We start from the raw sequence: 13353 nt of genomic DNA, 5'->3' as shown, positions 1-13353 counted from the left end.
CATTCAATCATTGAATCCTACTCAGAATACCACAGACAAGGTTAGACCTTCCGGATTCCCTTGAATGCCGCCATCAGTTCTCGCCTATACCACGAAGACTCTGATCTCACGGAATGGCTGGCTCGTTTGTCAGGCGAGCACTCGGTTGTCAGGCGATCAACCATGCATCGTGTATCAGGAATCCAAGAGATAAACACTAGAGCCTTGATTGCTTGTAGAACAAAAGTGGTTGTCAGTCACCTTGTTCATGAGTGAGAATGATGATGAGTGTCACGGATCATCACATTCATCAAGTTGAAGAACAAGTGATATCTTGGACAAAGAACAAGCGGAATTGAATAGAAGAACAGTAGTAATTGCATTAATACTCGAGGTACAGCAAAGCTCCACACCTTAATCTATGGTGTGTAGAAACTCCACCGTTGAAAATACATAAGTGATAGTGTGATCATTGGTTTCGGCCCCAGAGAGGGAACCAGAAGAACCAAGATCTGATCTAAGAACTAGATGTCCGAAGATGAAAATACAATAGTAAAAGGTCCTACTTATAGAAAACTAGTAGCCTAAGGTTTACAAAGATGAGTAAATGACATAGAAATCCACTTCCGGGCCCACTTGGTGTGTGCTTGGGCTGAGCAATGAAGCATTTTCGTGTAGAGACTCTTCTTGGAGTTAAACGCCAGCTTTTATGCCAGTTTGGGCGTTTAACTCCCATTTTGGTGCCAGTTCCGGCGTTTAACGTTGGAGTTTCTGAGGGTGAGTTTGAACGCCGGTTTAAGCCATCAAATCTTGGGCAAAGTATGGACTATCATATATTGCTGGAAAGCCCAGGATGTCTACTTTCCAACGCCGTTAAGAGCGCGCCAATTGGGCTTCTGTAGCTCCAGAAAATCCACTTCGAGTGCAGGGAGGTCAGAATCCAACAGCATCTGCAGTCCTTTTCAGTCTCTGAATCAAATTTTTGCTCAGGTCCCTCAATTTCAGCCAGAAAATACCTGAAATCACAGAAAAACACACAAACTCATAGTAAAGTCCAGAAAAGTGAATTTTAGCTAAAAACTAATAAAAATATACTAAGAACTCAACTAAAACTACTAAAAACATACTAAAAACAATGCCAAAAAGGGTACAAATTATCCGCTCATCAGAAGCTAAGGCACAACTCTCTGTAGAGGACCTAACCGAATTCTTCAAAGAAGAAGAACCCATGGCAGCCGAAAATAACAACAATGCCAACAATGCAAGGAAGGTGCTTGGTGACTTTACTGCACCTACTCCCGACTTCTATGGGAGAAGCATCTCTATCCCTGCCATTGGAGCAAACAACTTTGAGCTTAAGCCTCAATTAGTTTCTCTAATGCAACAGAATTGCAAGTTCCATGGACTTCCATTGGAAGATCCTCATCAGTTCTTAGCTGAGTTCTTGCAAATTTGTGACACTGTCAAGACTAATGGGGTTGACCCTGAGGTCTACAGACTAATGCTATTCCCTTTTGCTGTAAGAGACAGAGCTAGGACATGGTTGGACTCACAACCTAAAGAAAGCCTGGACTCATGGGAAAAGCTAGTCAATGCCTTCTTGGCAAAGTTCTTTCCACCTCAAAAATTGAGTAAGCTTAGAGTGGAAGTCCAAACCTTCAGACAGAAGGATGGAGAATCCCTCTATGAAGCTTGGGAAAGATACAAACAATTGATCAGAAAGTGTCCATCTGATATGCTTTCTGAATGGAGCATCATAGGTATTTTCTATGATGGTCTCTCTGAACTATCCAAGATGTCTTTGGATAGCTCTGTTGGAGGATCTCTTCATCTGAAGAAGACGCCTACAGAAGCTCAAGAGCTAATTGAAATGGTTGCAAATAACCAATTCATGTACACTTCTGAAAGGAATCCTGTGAACAATGGGACAAATCAGAAGAAAGGAGTTCTTGAGATTGATACTCTGAATGCCATTCTGGCTCAGAATAAGATATTGACTCAACAAGTCAATTTGATTTCTCAAAGTCTGTCTGGAATGCAAAATGCACCAAGCAGTACTAAGGATGCTTCATCTGAAGAAGAAGCCTATGATCCTGAGAACCCTTCAATGGAAGAGGTGAATTACCTAGGAGAACCCTATGGAAACACCTATAATTCCTCATGGAGAAATCATCCAAATTTCTCATGGAAGGATCAACAGAGACCTCAACAAGGTTTCAACAACAATAATGGTGGAAGAAACAGGTTTAGCAATGGCAAGCCTTTTCCATCATCTTCTCAGCAACAGACAGAGAATTCTAAGCAGAACCCCTCTGACTTAGCAACCATGGTCTCTGATCTAATCAAGACCACTCAAAGTTTCATGACTGAAACAAGGTCCTCCATTAGGAATTTGGAGGCACAAGTGGGACAGCTGAGCAAGAAAGTTACTGAACTCCCTCCAAGTACTCTTCCAAGCAACACAGAAGAAAATCCAAAAGGGGAGTGCAAGGCCATCAACATGGCCAAATTTGGAGAGGAAGGAGAGGAAGTGAACGCCACTGAGGAAGACCTCAGTGGGCATGCACTGACCTCCACTGAGTTCCCCAATGAGGAACCATGGGAATCTGAGGCTCAAAATGAGACCATAGAGATTCCATTGGACTTACTTCTGCCCTTCATGAGCTCTGATGAGTATTCTTCCTCTGAAGAGGATGAGTATGTCACTGAAGAGCAAGTTGCCAAATACCTTAGAGCAATCATGAAGCTAAATGACAAGTTATTTAGAAATGAGACTTGGGAGGATGAACCTCCTTTGCTCACCAAAGAACTGGATGACTTGTCTAGGCAGAAATTACCTCAAAAGAGACAAGATCCTGGGAAGTTTTCAATACCTTGTACCATAGGCACCATGACCTTCAAGAAGGCTCTGTGTGACTTAGGGTCAAGTGTAAACCTCATGCCTCTCTCTGTAATGGAGAAGCTAGGGATCTTTGAGGTGCAAGCTGCAAGAATCTCATTAGAGATGGCAGACAACTCAAGAAAACAAGCTCATGGACTTGTAGAGGATGTTTTGGTGAAGATTGAAGACCACTACATCCCTGCTGATTTCATAGTCCTAGAGACCGGGAAGTGCATGGATGAAACCATCATCCTTGGCAGACCCTTCCTAGCCACAGCAAAGGCTGTAATTGATGTTGATGGAGGTGAACTAATCATTCAAATGAATGAAGAATCCTTTGTGTTTAAGGCTCAAGGATGTCCCTCTGTCACCATGGAGAGGAAGCATGAAGAGCTTCTCTCAAATCAGAGTCAAACAGAGCCCCCACAGTCAAACTCTAAGTTTGGTGTTGGGAGGCCACAACCAAACTCTAAGTTTGGTGTTGAACCCCCACATTCAAACTCTAAGTTTGATGTTGGGAGGTTCCAACATTGCTCTGAGAAAATGTAAGGCTCCATGAGAGCCCTTTGTCAAGCTACTGACATTAAAGAAGCGCTTGTTGGGAGGCAACCCAATGTTATATTTTATCTATTTTCTTTTGTTATTTTATGTTTTTTGTAGGTTGATGATCATAAGAAGTCACAAAATCAATTGAAAAAGCAAAAACAGAATGAAAAACAGGAAGAAAAACAGCACACCTTGGAGGAAGAACCTACTGGCGTTTAAACGCCAGGAAGGTTAGCAGTTGGGCGTTTAACACCTAGTCTGGCACCATTCTGGGCGTTTAACGCCAGAAAGGGGAACCAGACTGGCGTTAAACGCCAGAAATGGGCACCAGCCCGGCATTTAACGCCAGATTTGGCACAAAACGTGATTTTGCATGCCATTTGGTGCAGGGATGACTTTTCCTTGACACCTCAGGATCTGTGGACCCCACAGGATCCCCACCAACCCCACCACTCTCTCTCTTCTTCACCCATTCACCAATCACCTCAATACCTCTTCCCCAAAAACCCTTCACCTATCAAATCCCATCTTTCTCTTCACCACTCACATCCATCCTTCATAAAACCCCACCTACCTCACCCTTCAAATTCAAACCACTTTCCCTCCCAAAAGCATTGCTTTTTGTTTTTCCATAACCATTTATGGCATCCAAGGCCGGAGAAATCTCTAGAAAGAGGAAAGGGAAGGCAAAAGCTTCCACCTCTGAGTCATGGGAGATGGAGAGATTTATCTCAAGGGTGCATCAAGACCACTTCTACGAAGTTGTGGCCTTGAAGAAGGTGATCCCCGAGGTCCCTTTTTCACTCAAAAAGAGTGAATATCCGGAGATCCGAAGAAGAGGTTGGGAAGTTCTCACCAACCCCATTCAACAAGTCGGAATCTTGATGGTTCAAGAGTTCTATGCCAATGCATGGATCACCAAGAACCATGATCAAAGTGTGAACCCGGATCCAAAGAATTGGCTTACTATGGTTCGGGGGAAATACTTGGATTTTAGTCCGGAAAATGTAAGGTTAGCATTCAACTTGCCCATGATGCAAGGAGATGAACATCCTTACACTAGAAGGGTCAACTTTGATCAAAGGTTGGACCAAGTCCTCACTGACATTTGTGAAGAGGGCGCCCAATGGAAGAGAGATTCAAGAGGGAAGCCGGTTCAATTGAGAAGGCATGACCTCAAACCCGTGGCTAGAGGATGGTTGGAGTTTATCCAACGCTCAATCATTCCCACTAGCAACCGGTCCGAAGTTACTATAGACCGGGCCATCATGATCCATAGCATCATGATTGGAGAAGAAGTGGAAGTTCATGAGGTTATAGCCCAAGAACTCTATAAGGTGGCGGATAAGTCCTCTACCTTAGTAAGGCTAGCCTTTCCTCATCTCATTTGTCACCTCTGTTATTCAGTAGGAGTTGACATAGAAGGAGACATCCTCATTGATGAGGATAAGCCCATCACTAAGAAAAGGATGGAGCAAACAAGAGACCCCTCTCATCATGAGATCCCTGAGATACCTCAAGGGATGCACTTTCCTCCACAAGACTATTGGGAGCAACTGAACACCTCCCTAGGAGAATTGAGTTCCAACATGGGACGACTAAGGGTGGAGCACCAAGAACATCCCATCCTCCTCCATGAAATTAGAGAAGATCAAAGAATCATGAGAGAGGAGCAACAAAGACAAGGAAGAGACATTGAGGAGCTCAAGCACTCCATAAGACCTTCAAGAGGAAGAACAAGCCGCCATCACTAAGGTGGACCCGTTCTTTAATCTCCTTGTTCTTTATTTTCTTGTTTTCCGAAAATTTATGCTTTATGTTTGTCCATGTTTGTGTCTTATGATCATTAGTGTCTTAGTGTCTATGCCTTAAAGTTATGAATGTCCTATGAATCCATCACCTTTCTTGAATAAACAATGTTCTTAATTGAAAAAGATAAGAATTGCATGAATTTTGAATTTTATAACAGTTTAATTATTTTTGATGTGGTGGCAACACTTTTGCTTTCTGAATGTATGCTTAAACAGTGCATATGTCTTTTGAATTTGTGGTTCATGAATGTTGGCTCTTGAAAGAATGATGAAAAAGGAGACATGTTACTGAGGATCTAAAAAATCATAAAAATGATTCTTGAAGCAAGAAAAAGCAGTGAATACAAAAAAAAAAAAGAGGCAAAAAAAAAACGAAAAAAAGGGGAGAAAAAGAAAAAGAAAGAAATAAAGTTGTGATCCAAGGCAAAAAGAGTGTGCTTAAGAACCCTGGACACCTCTAATTGGGGATTCTAGCAAAGCTGAGTCACAATCTGAAAGGGTTCACCCAATTATGTGTCTGTGGCATGTATGTATCCGGTGGTAATACTGGAAGACAGAGTGCTTTGGGCCACGGCCAAGACTCATAAAGTAGCTGTGTTCAAGAATCATCATACTTAACTAGGAGAATCAATAACACTATCTGGATTCTGAGTTCCTAAAGATGCCAATCATTCTGAATTTCAAAGGATAAAGTGAGATGCCAAAACTATTCAGAGGCAAAAAGCTAAAAGCCCCGCTCATCTAATTAATACTGATCTTCATAGATGTTTTTGGAATTCATTGCATATTCTCTTCTTTTTATCTTATTTGATTTTCAGTTGCTTGAGGACAAGCAACAATTTAAGTTTGGTGTTGTAATGAGCGGATAATTTATACGCTTTTTGGCATTGTTTTTAGTATGTTTTTAGTAATTTTAGTTGAGTTCTTAGTATATTTTTATTAGTTTTTAGTTAAAATTCACTTTTCTGGACTTTACTATGAGTTTGTGTGTTTTTCTGTGATTTCAGGTATTTTCTGGCTGAAATTGAGGGACCTGAGCAAAAATCTGATTCAGAGACTGAAAAGGACTGCAGATGCTGTTGGATTCTGACCTCCCTGCACTCGAAGTGGATTTTCTGGAGCTACAGAAGCCCAATTGGCGCGCTCTCAACGGCGTTGGAAAGTAGACATCCTGGGCTTTCCAGAAATATATGATAGTCCATACTTTGCCCAAGATTTGATGGCCCAAACCGGCGTTCAAAGTCACCCTCAGAATTCCCAGTGTTAAACGCCGGAACTGGCACCAAAATGGGAGTTAAACGCCCAAACTGGCACAAAAGCTGGCGTTTAACTCCAAGAAGAGTCTATACACGAAAATGCTTCATTGCTCAGCCCAAGCACACACCAAGTGGGCCCGGAAGTGGATTTTTATGTCATTTACTCATCTTTGTACACCTTAGGCTACTAGTTCTCTATATATAGGACCTTTTACTATTGTATTTGAAATCATCTGATCTTTGGAACCTTTTTCTTTAGATCTTTTGATCACTTTGGGAGGCTGGCCATTCGGTCATGCCTAGACCTTGTTCTTATGTATTTTCAACGGTGGAGTTTCTACACACCATAGATTAAGGTGTGGAGCTCTGCTGTACCTCGAGTATTAATGCAATTACTATTGTTCTTCTATTCAATTCCGCTTGTTCTTTGTCCAAGATATCACTTGTTCTTCAACTTGGTGAATGTGATGATCCGTGACACTCATCATCATTCTCACCTATGAACAAAGTGACTGACAACCACTTTTGTTCTACGAGCAACCAAGGCTCTAGTGTTTATCTCTTGGATTCCTGATACACGACGCATGGTTGATCGCCTGACAACCGAGTGCTCGCCTGACAAACAAGCCAGTCATTCCGTGAGATCAGAGTCTTCGTGGTATAGGCAAGAACTGATGGCGGCATTCAAGAGAATCCGGAAGGTCTAACCTTGTCTGTGGTATTCTGAGTAGGATTCAATGATTGAATGACTGTGACGTGCTTCAAACTCCTAGCAGGCGGGGCGTTAGTGACAGACGCAAAAGAATCACTGGATTCTATTCCGGCCTGACCGAGAACCGACAGATGGATAGCCGTGCCGTGACAGGGTGCGTTGAACATTTCCACTGAGAGGATGGGAGGTAGCCACTGACAACGGTGAAACCCTTGCATAAGCTTGCCATGGAAAGGAGTAAGAAGGATTGGATGAAGACAGTAGGAAAGCAGAGAGACGGAAGGGAAAGCATCTTCATACGCTTATCTGAAGCTCTCACCAATGATATACATAAGTATCTCTATCTTTATCTTTATGTTTCATTCATCATCTATACCCATTTGAGTCTGCCTGACTAAGATTTACAAGGTGACCATAGCTTGCTTCATACCAACAATCTCCGTGGGATCGACCCTTACTCGCGTAAGGTTTATTACTTGGACGACCCAGTGCACTTGCTGGTTAGTTGTGGGAAGTTGTAGTGATCACGATTTCGTGCACCAAGTATGTGCTTGCAAAAGTATCTAACTTGAACTTCGAGGTCTTCAAGAAAGGTCTTTCGAGTAGGATTGATGATGGCTTCTCTGAGTCATGTTGGGGCATCTCTAGGATGTAAAAATCAATGGGAAAAGTGAGACCTTTGATTTCCCAGTAATACATCTTCAGCAACTCCAGTCACTGTAATAATACTTTTATCTGCTAACACAAAACGAGCTGCCAACCTTTTTAAGGGAGGGAGCCTCAAAACATCATATACAGATAAAGGCATTATACTAACACATGCTCCTAAATCACACATGCAGTCAGAAAATATCACACCTCCAATGGTACAGTTAACCATGCATGGACCTGGATCACTATATTTTTCAGGTATATTTCCCATTAAAGCAGATATAGAACTTCCTAAAGGAATAGTTTCTAATTCATTAATTTTGTCTTTATGTATGCACAAATCTTTTAGAAACTTTGCATATTTAGGTACCTGTTGAATAACATAAAAAAGGGGAACAGTTACCTCAACCTTTTTGAAGATTTCTACCATTTTGGGATCAGATTCCAATTGCTTCCTGGGCTTCCTTGCAAGTTGTGGAAATGGAATAGGAACGGCGTCCTCTATAGTGTCTGCGCCCTTTGGTGCTTCTTTCTGTGATTTGGCATCTTCTCCTTCAGCCATGTCTTGCATGCTCTTCTCTTCTTCAACATCTTCTATTTCCACTACCTCTTCAGCTGAGGCGTGTTCAGGTGGGTTTGGCTCTTCCTGATTCCTCTCTTGCAATATGGTTCTGGACCTTAGGGTGATGGCATTAATACCACCCTTTGGATTGGGTAATGGTTGAGAGGGGAGTCCACCAGAGCTTGAGGACTGGTTGTTGGAGTTGGTCAGTGATCCAACGTGTGAGACAAGGGTTTATAAAGTAGAAGTCAAAACATTCAGAGTTGTATTAAAGTTATTTTCCATAGCCTGTTGTCTCCGATCAATGGCTTGTAGTAATTCATCATTAGGGGATGAAGAGGGATAAGTGATCTGAGAGGTTTGCTGAGAATTTTGAGGCTGTCTGAGATGAGGTGCTCTATAGGCCTGATTCTGATTCTGCTGCCTGAAGTTGTTATTGTTATTCCATCTCTGATTTCCATTGTTATCTCTGCCTCCTCTGTTATGATTGTCCCTCCAACCCTGGTTAGAATTGTCTCTCCAGCCTTGGTTAGAGTTATCCTGCCATCCTTGGTTATAGTTGCCACCTTGATTGTACCCTTGATTGGGGCGGTCATGAAAGTTATGAGTGGCTGCTACAGTGTTGTCTTCTGGTTGGAGTTGCGGACACTCATCGGTATAGTGACTGTAATCTGCATAGATTCTGCATACTCTTTGTGGAACCAACTGCTGGCTATGCTGTGGTAGAGAAGGCTGAACTTGCTGAGGCTGTTGTTGATTCAGTTGCATCTGCTTCAGCAAGTTAGTCATTTCACATAAGCTCTGAGCTATAGCAGCAGTCTCTTTACTATTGGATACCTCTGCAACAGCTCTTGACCAACTTTGTTTCTGCTTGTGATTCCTAGTAGAGTCAGCTAAGTCGCTGATCAATTGTCATGCGTCTTCCGTAGTCTTGTACTTTTTCATAGAACCATTGGTAGCACCTTCCAATGTGGTCCTATCTTGAGATTTCAAACCCTGTGAAAAGTAGCCGAGCAACACTATCTTGTCAATCATATGATGGGGGCATGCTTCTCGAAGATTATTAAAGCATTCCAAGTATTCATAGAGGGTCTCAGATTCATCCTGAACGATCATAGACATGTCCTTCCTCAGCTTATCGGTGACTTCAGGTGGAAAGAATTTCTCCAGAAACTCTCTCCTAAGTGTATCCCAGTTGGAAACATTTGTTCTGGGTTGAGTGTAGTACCACTCTCTTGCCTTTCCCTCCAGAGAAAATAGGAAGGCTTTTAACAGAATGGAGATTTCATCAGTGCCATCACGCTTAACAGTAGAACAAGCGACCTGGAAATCCCTAAGGTGCTTGATAGGCCCGTGAGCTGGTATGCCATGAAACTTGGGCATCAAGTTGAGTAGTGAAGACTTTATTTCAAAATCTACAGCTACTGCTGGGTGGTGTGCCTGAAATGGTTGGAGCGTAAAATCAGGGGCTCCTTCCTCCTGGATAATGACTCTTCTGGGTGCTGCCATGTCACCTGCACGTAAATGAACTGGATCAGTAGAGATGGAGCTTGTTTCTTCCTTAGATGATGATTCAGGTTCGTCCTCAAAGAGGAGTCGCCGACGCCGAGCTTGCCTTATACGTGAAAGAGTTCTTTCGATCTCAGGGTCAAATACTGGCAAGCTTGGATAAGGTAGTGAACGCGTCATTTAACGAAAAAAAACGTACAGCTCATAGTGACAGAATAAAAAGAAAAAATTGCAATTAAAATTAATACCAATCAATAAATTAGCACACTGTTGCAACTCCCCGGCAACGGCGCCAAAAATTGACGTGGCGAAAATTGGCAAGTTAAGAATTTATTAAAAGGGACACGTTGCAAGCACAGTCCTTAACCAGCCAAAAATCCACTTATCAATTTAAAAGGGGTTGTCACAATATTGAAAATTAAAATACTGGGAGTATGAATCCCAGGTCGTCTCCCAACGAGTTGCAGAGAGATATGCTATTTCATCAATTTGGTGTTTTCAAAAAATGGTTGAGTTGATAAACAGAAATTTAAATCAGAGAATTTAATTTATTTTAAATAAAGGTCTTGACTGGGGGGTAGATTAGTTGGAAGCCCTATTCTTGTTGAAATACTCTCAAGATTAATTAATAATTGGAAGTTACTCTGCTTAGTTAACCCTTACTAGGTAAAGGAAAGTCAAGCAAGTTGGAAATCTGTTTCTAGTCATAAGTCCTAATCCTCTCCCTTGGGAAGGACTAGAGTTAATGATTAGAGGGTGATTCAACAATAAACCCAATTATAATTTCTCTATTGAATAGCTCAACTCAAGGGTTCCTTTCAATCATCCCCCAATCAAGTCATGGAACTACTCACTCATCATAATTATAAAATTCACAGAATTAATGGTGAAAATAAAAGAAGACATGATAAATAATAATAAAAAATTAATTGAAAATAAAAATAGTCTATATTAATAACTTGTAGAAATAATCCAAAGTCAACTCTAGAGGGATTAAGAATATGGAAGAACAAATATAAAAAGTAAATAACAAAATAAGATGACTAGTACCGGAGGTAGACTCTTCTCAAAAGCTAAAGCCAAAATCTTCCAATCCTAATTATGAATGCTCAAGTGAGTGAAAAACCTAGGGGGAAGTAAATCCAGATCTAAAACTAAAAATTATGCAGAATGAATTATGTCTCTCATTTCTGCATGTTCCCTGGCTCTAATCCGTAATTCCGGGCCGAAAACTGGATTAAAATCCGGCCCAGAAACTCTACCAGCGACTTCTGAAGTTCTGCAGATCGAGCACGTCACGCGGCTGCGTCATGCACGCGGACGCGTCATTCGGCGTTTTGCTTTTCCATGCGAGCGCGTCATTCATGCCTTCGCGTTGCTTCTACTTTTCTGATCTGCGCGATCGCGTGAGCCATGCGGCTGCGTCGCTGCGAATTCCTCTCTTCTACGCGGTTGTGTCGCTGACGCGTACGCGTCACTTCTCGCTGGTCGTCTCCTCATTTTCTTGTATTCCTTCCATTTTTGCAAGCTTCCTTACCAATTTCCCACTCATTCATGCCCTATAAAGCCTGAAACACTTAACACACAGATCATGGCATCAAATGGAATAAAGGGGGATTAAAATACCTACCTAAAGGTCTCCAGGAAGTAAGCTTTCAATCATGTAATAATTTTAGGAAGGAAATATAAATGCACGCTAATTACATGAATAAGTGGGTAAAGACCATGATAAAACCACACAATTAAACACATTGTAAACCATAAAAGAGTGGTTTATCACCTCCCAACACCAAACTTAGAGTTTGAATGTGGGGGCTTCTCAACACCAAACTTAGAGTTTGGTTGTGGCCTCCCAACACCAAACTTAGAGTTTGATTGTGGGGGCTTTGTTTGACTCTGTATTGAGAGAAGCTTTTCATGCTTCCTCTCCATGGTTGCAGAGGAAGATCCTTGAGCTTTAAACACAAGGTAGTCCCCATTCAATTGAAGGACTAGCTCTCCTCTGTCAACATGAATCATAGCTCCAGCTGTGGCTAGGAAGGGTCTTCCAAGGATGATGCATTCATCCTCATCCTTTCCAGTGTCTATGATATGAAATCAACAGGGATGTAAAGGCCTTTAATCTTCACTAATACGTCCTCTACCAATCCATAAGCTTGTTTTATTGACTTGTCTGCCATCTCTAATGAGATTCTTGCAGCTTGTACCTTAAAGATCCCCAGTTTCTCCATTACAGAGAGTGGAAAAAGATTTATACCTTACCCTAGGTCACACAGAGCCTTCTCAAAGGTCATGGTGCCTATGGTACATGGTATTAAGAATTTACCAGGACCTTGTTTCTTTTGAGGTAAAGTTTGCTGAAACCATGTATTTAGTTCACTAATGAGCAAGGGAGGTTCATCTTCCCAAGTCTCATTACCAAATAACTTGGCATTCAGCTTCATGATGGCTCCTAGATATTGAGCAACTTACTCTTCAGTTACATCTTCATCCACTTCAAAGGAAGAATAGTTCTCAAAGCTCATGAATGGCAGAAGAAAGTTTAATGGAATCTCTATGGTCTCTATATGAGCTTCAGATTCCTTTAGGTCCTCAATAGGGAACTCCTTTCTGTCTGGAGGATGTATCATGAGGTCTTCCTCATTGGGATTCACGTCCTCCCCTTCCTCTTTGGATTCGGCCATTTTGATTATATCAATGGCCTTGCACTCTCTTTTTGGATTTTCTTCTGTATTGCTTGGGAGAGTACTAGGAGGAGTTTCAGTGATTTTCTTACTCAGCTGACCCACTTGTGCCTCCAAGTTTCTAATGGAGGACCTTGTTTCATTCATGAAACTTAAAGTGGCCTTAGATAGATCAGAGACTATGTTTGTTAAGCTAGAGGGGCTCTGCTCAGAATTCTCTGTCTATTGCTAAGAAGATGATGGAAAAGGCTTGCTATTCCTAAACCTGTTTCTTTCACCATTATTAAAGCCTTGTTGAGGCTTTTGTTGATCCTTCCATGAGAAATTTGGATGATTTCTTCATGAGGGATTATAGGTGTTTCCATAGGCTTCACCCATGTAATTCACCTCTGCCATTGCAGGGTTCTCAGGACCATAAGCTTCTTCTTCAGAAGATGCTTCTTTAGTACTGTTGGATGCATTTTACAATCCATTCAGACTCTGAGATATCATATTGACTTGTTGGGTCAATATTTTATTATGGGCCAGTATGGCATTTAGAGTATCAATTTCAAGAACTCCCTTCTTCTGAGGCGTCCCATTACTCACAAAATTCCTCTCAGAGGTGTACATGAATTGGTTATTTGTAACCATGTCAATGAGTTTTTGAGCTTCTGCAGGCATTTTCTTTAGGTGAATGGATCCACCTGCCGAATGGTCCAGTGACATCTTAGAGAACTCAGATAGACCATCATAGAATATATCCAAGGTAGTCCACTCTAA

General features: G+C 41.7%; 1 non-coding gene across 1 annotated transcript; it reads right to left on the bottom strand.

Annotated features, from left to right (window-relative positions):
- Positions 1 to 1612: 1612 nt before the first annotated feature.
- LOC130965025 (small nucleolar RNA R71) lies at positions 1613 to 1720 on the bottom strand. The gene has a single exon (XR_009081084.1). It is a non-coding gene; the product is annotated as a small nucleolar RNA R71 (small nucleolar RNA).
- Between the last annotated feature and the right edge of the window lie 11633 nt (positions 1721 to 13353).

The sequence above is a fragment of the Arachis stenosperma genome, chromosome 2 (genome assembly GCF_014773155.1).
Source record: "Arachis stenosperma cultivar V10309 chromosome 2, arast.V10309.gnm1.PFL2, whole genome shotgun sequence".
Lineage (NCBI taxonomy): Eukaryota > Viridiplantae > Streptophyta > Magnoliopsida > Fabales > Fabaceae > Arachis > Arachis stenosperma.
This window is presented reverse-complemented; position numbering and strand designations above follow the sequence as displayed.